The sequence below is a fragment of the Zophobas morio genome, unplaced genomic scaffold, assembly GCF_036711695.1.
Source record: "Zophobas morio isolate AGI-343-1 ecotype UQ-CSIRO unplaced genomic scaffold, CSIRO_AGI_Zmor_V1 ptg000371l, whole genome shotgun sequence".
Lineage (NCBI taxonomy): Eukaryota > Metazoa > Arthropoda > Insecta > Coleoptera > Tenebrionidae > Zophobas > Zophobas morio.
In genome coordinates, this window is record NW_026972475.1 from 80,974 (window position 1) to 89,970 (window position 8,997).

Here is an 8,997-nt window from a genome sequence, read left to right on the forward strand (position 1 = left end):
TCACACAAAAGAACAGATTAATAAGTGTTCTGTAAGTACATATCATAAAAATTAATTAACGACAGAAATGGGTAAGCTTATATATATTTTTTTTTTGTAGTAGTTAATTTTTTTTTTTTTGTGTAGAGAAATTTGTTATCTGCCCCTATGATGTCAGTCACAGGCTTTTAGAGAATAGGCTGAGAAAGCATATTTTCAAATGCCACCGGGATGCCTGGGAAAGGGAGCGAAAACTCTGGGAGAATGCACTTCCAAGACCATCTACACCACCCCCACCACCATCAAAGTGGTTCAGCCAACCACCACCAACACCACCGCAAGTGGAAAACTGGGACAACGAATTCTCAGGGACCTATGTCCCAAAGTTAGATAGATCCCTGTTTTTAGATAGAACAGCCTTAAACGCCTACCATGCGACATTTAACAAATATATAAGAAAACAATAATTTGTTATTTCTATCGCTATCACCCCACCACTATCATTTACCACACCATCATTTACCACCTCTAAAAACTTCTTCCCTACAAATATCAACGACCACAACTAAGTATTTGTGTCTGTGTACAAGGAGATAAGTCTAAGATGTTTCTGCCTAGCAATGTGTTAATACTATTAAATGTGCTTGTTGAAAACAACTTGTATATTTACACCACTTCAAATATAAGTCTGCTGTATATTCAGACGTACGAAAAAGAATTTTGGGAAAAAATGACTCCGATCAATCTAATCGAAACCAGTTATCATCTCTTCTATGCGAAAAATATAACAATGCAGAATCATTTGACTTACAAGATAAAAACGGAAGAAGAAAATCACCAATTTTCCAATTGGTTAATAATAGAAAATACTAAGAACAGTCGCAGTTCAAAGGAAGTCATTGATTTTTGTTTAAGAAACGATCGTGTATGGTTTGCTTCATTTTTTGTCATATTCACGATAATGACTGTAATAGTGGGATGTTGGGACCTGGCTGCTCGTTAATGGTGGTGGTGATGGTTGTTGCTATATATATAGAATTCCGCAACAACAAACTATTCATTTCATCCAAACAATGTTCGGCTTAAACTGCACACTTGTTCTATCAACCATTCTAATTCAGAAAGATTTTTATTTATTGACTGATAGCAATGTTACTGATGTCTATCTACAAACTATTGATAGTAGTAAAGAATGTATTGTTAGAAAAATGTTAGAAATTAAAAATGGGCATGAACAACTACGTATGTTTTATTCAAAAAATGTATCTTCCTCGAACCAACTGCAATATCGGCTAGAATTAGTCTTCAAAGACAACACTCGATGCAAGTCACCGAATTACACCATCATTAACGATTATAGTGGATACAAGAATTCTACAGGTGCAAATGTTACAGAATATTGTTTGGCAAAACCATGGATATGGATATTTACTTCAGTAGGAGCAATTATTTTTGCAATCGTATTTTGTCTGTTACTTTATTTAGTATTAATTTGTTTCAGTTATTTTAGTAAATACAATACTCAAACAAATGTATGATTCAATAAAACAATTAGTTACTATTAATAGTTTTATTTAATGTCCTTTAACATATTTATTTAACAGCATCAGTACTACGATTTAATACAACAATAAGTTATTTAATATGTTTTAAATTATTTGTCCAGCTGCACGATATGACTCATCATGATCCACCACCACAGCAGTGATTTTTGATGATTGTTTATAGGTTTTTGATTTTCGTTTTTAAATGATTTTTTGTTGTTTTCATATAAAATTCAACAAAAAGCCGTTTTTGGTTAACTTGAAATTTTTTTTTTTTAATGTCTTAGTATATTTAGTTGTGATGGTAGTAGTCATATAACAATACATATAAAGAACAACTTATTTCGCTTTTTTTTTTTTTTTTTTTTTTTTTTTAAGTGTTGCATGTTGGGCTTATTCGAATCCTTTTTCGATGGTCTTTTTTTCGACCTGAAAAAATTTTTACGTAGCGACCTCGAAAAAACTAGAAATGGCTCCTGTATCTAGGTCGATGTGGACAGAATCGATTTTTTTGAGCAGACTTATGCGTTCGTTCCAGAAGAAGGTTTTGATGTATACAACCGATATTCTATCTCTTACCATTTGGACACTAGAAACTTTTGCCCTTTTTCTCCCTTATTTTCAACTTTTTTGAAAATTTTTTTTGCTCAACATATGGCTTAATTTTTTTAGCTTTTCCCCGTTCCCCTGAGCCGACATGCTACCTCTTACCGCTTACGAACTATGACGTTTTTTCGTTATTACTACTAAACGGTAGCAAAAAATATTTATTTTGCTAAGTGGACCTATAGACTGTTCACTCAGAAATATTTTGGTACAAAAATATATTTTTTAAGTTTTACCGTTTGGGCGCCACAAACTTTTGCCCTTTTCACAGTCATGTCAAAAGTTAGCGAAAAACCGTCGACGGCTGTCGATATTATTTGTTTTTGTCAATCTTTTTTGCTCTATACACGAACCTCCTATCTCTTACCATTTTCGAGTAACAAAAATTTTTTCTATTTAAACGGTAGATACACCTATGAGTCATAATCATTTTTACACACGATTAGATAGTACTTCATGAATATGCATTTGATTTTGTGGAAAAACTAACTTTTCAAAATTTGGATTTTTTTTTTGAGATTTTTTTTGTTTTAATTTTTCTTTGGATTCTTTGAATTTTTTAAATTTTTTTTTTCACCAAAACTTCTAATTTACTTTCCTACTGCTCAAGGAAAACTTTTTTTCGAATTTTGACAACCTTTTTTGACAAAAATTGTTGCGCCCCAAACTCAAATTTTCACATATTTAATTACATGGACCTATTGATTATTCATCCAAAAATATTTTGACACAAAAAACAAATTTTTAACTAATTCCGTTTGGTCACCACAAACTTTTGCCCTTTTCTCCGAAATGCTAAACTCAAACTAAAAACCGTCGACACAGGTGCATGTGTTTCGTATTTTAGGAACTTTTTTGTTCTTTGCACGAACCTCGTATCTCTTACCGTCTTCGAGTAAAACATTTTTTTTTTATATTTAAACAATTATTGCACCTCCAACCCACATTTATTTTTACACAAATGTGTCATTAGTTTATAGGGATGCATTTTTATTTTTTTAACAAACTTTCTGCCCTTTGGCACCCTCAAGCGATAATTCTTTTTTTTTAATATTTCCGAATACGTCCCTGTCTATTGAAGATAAGAGCGTCCAGTTCCGTAAGAATTTGCTGAAACAGCATCGCGTTATTTCATTCTGTGTTGTAATAATGACGGGCGGCGTGTTTCGGTTTATGAATTTTACCGTGAAAAGATTTGGGAAAAAGGTGGTTTTGTTGAACTAAATGGTGGCTTCTGTGAAGTGTGCGTGTATTTGAATGTTTTCGAGGGAGAACGGATGATTTTATTGCCTGTTTTCAATGTCGTAAGTAACAATTTTTTTAATTTTTAACAACACACTCGCCTTCTGACATTTGAGATTTTATTCTAATAATCACTGACAAATAAGCTTAAATCGGCAGAAAGTTGCTGATGAACATTTATTTATTAAGAAAATAACAGGAGTTTTGTCGGAGCAAACACGGCTTTTATTCGTTGCTGTTATTCCCAATTAAATAATTTTAGATGAGACTGGGGAAAATAATACACCAAACGAAATAAACAATATTTATTATAATTTCAATTACAGCTTAAGATTATACAAACTAGTTCGTATTTTATACATTTTAAGAAACTAATAAGTTTTAAATTTAAATCTAATTTACGACGCAGTGGTTTAACCGCAATGTGCACAGTTATTTAACTGATTTTCTTTGCTGAATAATTTTCAATTCTGAATCCAATTTTTCGATTGTTTCTCTAAATTTTCGCTTCTTCTCCATCATTTTTTCGATTAAGGGCTTTATTTGCAATTCGAAACGTTCCACATTCATTTGAAATCTTTTAACATCGTATAACCAAGTATTAATTCGGCTTTCTTTATCATTTATTAAGAAAATAACCGGAACTTTGTCGAAACAAACACGTCTGTTATTCATGACAGTTTGCAATCAAATATTTTTTACATGAGACTGGGGAAAATAATACACCGAACGAATTAAATAATATTTATTATAATTTCTATTACAGCTTAAGATTATTCAATTTAGTTCTTATTTCATACATTTTAATTGCTTCTTTTAAATAACTAATTCGTTTTAAATGTAATTCTAATCTACGACGAAGCAGTCTAACTGCACTTGATTTGTTTTCCACATGAACCAATGCCTTCTTCATTCTTCGATAAATTCGATATTGATGGTTCGACCGATCGGACCTCTATTTACCAAGTACAATTTCAAGCCGTTCACGATCTTCTGGTTCAGATCGCTGATCACTGAGTCGGTGAATTTTTCGGTAAATCTCTGTGGAAGTATCGTTCTAGACTCTTCAAGTTGCACAAATATCTTGTCACCGTACTTTGTAGACAGTTTACTAAAATTTTTTGTTAAAAATTTTTTATTTTCTTCTAAAGTTTTCGCACTCACAAAAGCTTGCAAGTGAGACTCTTTATTCAAGGTAGAAATGAAAGATGACATTTCTAAGTGTTAAATAATTGAATTCAAAAAACTAATTAATTCTTACACACGAATCCATCGACTTTTATACAAGTATAAAACGGAAGTGGTAGTATATAATATTATTATATATAAATTTTAGTAAACTGTCTACAAAGTACGGTGACAAGATATTTGTGCAACTTGAAGAGTCTAGAACGATACTTCCACAGAGATTTACCGAAAAATTCACCGACTCAGTGATCAGCGATCTGAACCAGAAGATCGTGAACGGCTTGAAATTGTACTTGGTAAATAGAGGTCCGATCGGTCGAACCATCAATATCGAATTTATCGAAGAATGAAGAAGGCATTGGTTCATGTGGAAAACAAATCAAGTGCAGTTAGACTGCTTCGTCGTAGATTAGAATTACATTTAAAGCGAATTAGTTATTTAAAAGAAGCAATTAAAATGTATGAAATAAGAACTAAATTGAATAATCTTAAGCTGTAATAGAAATTATAATAAATATTATTTAATTCGTTCGGTGTATTATTTTCCCCAGTCTCATGTAAAAAATATTTGATTGCAAACTGTCATGAATAACAGACGTGTTTGTTTCGACAAAGTTCCGGTTATTTTCTTAATAAATGATAAAGAAAGCCGAATTAATACTTGGTTATACGATGTTAAAAGATTTCAAATGAATGTGGAACGTTTCGAATTGCAAATAAAGCCCTTAATCGAAAAAATGATGGAGAAGAAGCGAAAATTTAGAGAAACAATCGAAAAATTGGATTCAGAATTGAAAATTATTCAGCAAAGAAAATCAGTTAAATAACTGTGCACATTGCGGTTAAACCACTGCGTCGTAAATTAGATTTAAATTTAAAACTTATTAGTTTCTTAAAATGTATAAAATACGAACTAGTTTGTATAATCTTAAGCTGTAATTGAAATTATAATAAATATTGTTTATTTCGTTTGGTGTATTATTTTCCCCAGTCTCATCTAAAATTATTTAATTGGGAATAACAGCAACGAATAAAAGCCGTGTTTGCTCCGACAAAACTCCTGTTATTTTCTTAATAAATAAATGTTCATCAGCAACTTTCTGCCGATTTAAGCTTATTTGTCAGTGATTATTAGAATAAAATCTCAAATGTCAGAAGGCGAGTGTGTTGTTAAAAATTAAAAAAATTGTTACTTACGACATTGAAAACAGGCAATAAAATCATCCGTTCTCCCTCGAAAACATTCAAATACACGCACACTTCACAGAAGCCACCATTTAGTTCAACAAAACCACCTTTTTCCCAAATCTTTTCACGGTAAAATTCATAAACCGAAACACGCCGCCCGTCATTATTACAACACAGAATGAAATAACGCGATGCTGTTTCAGCAAATTCTTACGGAACTGGACGCTCTTATCTTCAATAGACAGGGACGTATTCGGAAATATTAAAAAAAAGAATTATCGCTTGAGGGTGCCAAAGGGCAGAAAGTTTGTTAAAAAAATAAAAATGCATCCCTATAAACTAATGACACATTTGTGTAAAAATAAATGTGGGTTGGAGGTGTATATTAATCCCCACCCCTACTTTTTTCCCTCCTTCAGTTGCTTTCCTCATGTTTCATTTTTCGCTGACTTGAATTTATTTTTTACGACCACGTTTTCAACTACGACTTGCAAGTTGTAACTTGCAAATTAATTCTCATATAAACAAGAAACTAGTCAACGGGAAATAGTAGTGTTTCTTTTTTTCTGCTGTGGTGAGCAAGTTTCACGACAAAAAATGAAATCACAAGAATCAGTGACGGCTATATGTAAAAACTCTCTTAAGCTAATTCATGAATACATAAGTAAAATCAAAACAATCGAAGAAACTAAACATTTTTTAGTTTATATCAATACCAGTATTAGAATAATTAGAAAAGCACTCAAATGTAAAATCCATCGAGAAAATATGTTGGAAAACGCAAATTCCTTAGAAACAAGTTTGGCGTATTTGAAATTTTATCGCCTAAAGCTTTTAAATAAGAAAAAACAATTATCTATAAAAACTGGTGAAGGCTATATTAAAACAGTCAAATTTAAACCGGTGACTAATGTAACATGGCAGGATGTCGAATCCTGTTTTCAACAACGAATTCGTACAGGATTTATAAGTAACCACCACATTAAAGATCCTCTTCAGTTTTTTCAACAATCTTTTAAATGCTTTATGTTTAGAATTAAAAAAGAACGGAAAAACTCAATGCTTAAGGTAAATGTAATTTTTTCGGCAAATTTTATTCAACCGCACTCTGGTGAAACAGACATTAAAACATTTTCAACAAAAAATCAGCACATTGATCAATACACAAATTTAAAGGAATGGTACGAAGAAAACGTCATTGATAAAATCATGAAAAAATTAGAGGAATTTGCAGAAAAGGATTCCGGTTGGGCGTTGTATGAAATTTTAGGATTGAAAATTAACATAAATAAATACGACCCAATTAAATTCGGCTATTCAACTTTTGTATCCACACCAGATTTTATAAAAAAAAAACATGCAATAATTAATGTACAAAATAATGATGAATATTGTTTTCTTTGGGCCATAGTTTCGGCTTTATTTCCTACCGATAAACATTCAGACCGAAAATCATCGTATCCTCATTTCAAAAATGTGTTGAAATATGATAATTTAGACTTTCCAATCACAATTAAAGACATTCAAAAATTTGAGGAACTCAACAATCTTGCCATTAATTTATACTGCATCGAGAAGAAAAAAATTTTACCTTGTCGTTTAAGCACTAGATTTTCAAATTCTTATAAAGCAATTAATTTGCTTATGCTACCCGCTGAAAGACAAATACAAAATACTAATAACAGTAATGATAACTTTGAAGATCAACAATTGCTCTATCATTTCGTATGGATCAAAAATTTGTCAGCTCTTTTAGCTACGCAACTTTCCCTCCATAAATGTAAATTTCATATATGCGAAAGATGCTTAAACCATTTCACCACAGAGGAATTGCTCCAAAAACATAAAACTTCATGCCAGAGTATTAATAAATATTCCATAAGACTGCCAACAGAAAACGAAAATTACTTGTATTTTCAAAATTATAGACATCAAGAAAAAGTACCTTTTACTATTTATGCAGATCTCGAGAGTATTCTTCTTGATTGTACCAAACAGCATATGTCCACCACGAATAAGACCGAAACTTATCAAAAACATATTGCGCACAGCATTGCTTACTATTTTCACTGCTCATATGATAATTCATTTTCTAAATTTCGTTTGTATCGAGGTAAAAATTGCATTCAATGGTTCGTTCAGGAGTTACATCGAATGGCTCATTTTTGCAACGATAAATTTCAGAACGTTATTTCTATGGAAACATTAACTACGGAAGAACGTGAGCAGTTTGAATCCTCCCAAATATGTCATATATGTAAAAAAGGATTTTCGGAAAAGAACATAAAAGTACGCGATCATAGTCATTTAACTGGAATGTATAGAGGCGCTGCCCATCAAAGTTGTAATTTAAATTATAAAGATATTTGTGTTATACCCGTGGTCTTTCATAATATGAGCGGATATGATGCCCATTTTTTTATTAAAGAACTTTCAAATTCAATAAAAGGTGATATTAAGTTACTTCCCATTAACAAAGAAAGATATATCTCGTTTACTAAATTTGTCGAAGACACGAAAGTTAGTTTACGGTTTATTGATTCTTTCAGATTTATGCCACATAGTTTAGACAAACTTTCCTCCAATTTAGATAATTCTCAGAAAATTATTACGTTGGCAAATTGTAATAATATGGAAGAATTTGATTTGTTAAACAGAAAGGGAGTTTTTCCTTACGATTATATAAACTCCTGGGAGAAACTACTTGAAACAAAATTGCCCGAAAAGGAGGATTTCTATAGTCGCTTATCCGATGAAAATATTAAATATGAAGATTATTCCCATGCTACCAATGTATGGAATACTTTTAATATTCATACATTAGGAGAATATTCTGATTTATATTTAAAAACTGATGTGCTTCTTCTAGCCGATGTATTTGAAGCTTTTCGAACTACTTGTTTAAATACTTATCAACTTGATCCGTTGCATTATTATACTGCTCCGGGCCTAACATTTGATGCTATGTTAAAAACAACAGAAATTAAACTAGAACTTTTAACGGATATAGATAAAGTTCTATTTGTAGAAAGAGGTATTAGAGGTGGAGTTTCGCAGTGTTCCAATAGATATGGTAAAGCCAATAACAAATACATGCCAAAAGAAGAATATGATCCTTCGAAAGATAGTACCTATTTAATGTATTTTGATGTTAACAACCTTTACGGAGCGGCAATGTCTCAATACTTACCGTATGGAGAATTTGAGTTTGTAGAAAATTTCAATATAGCTGATATCTTAGATACCCCAG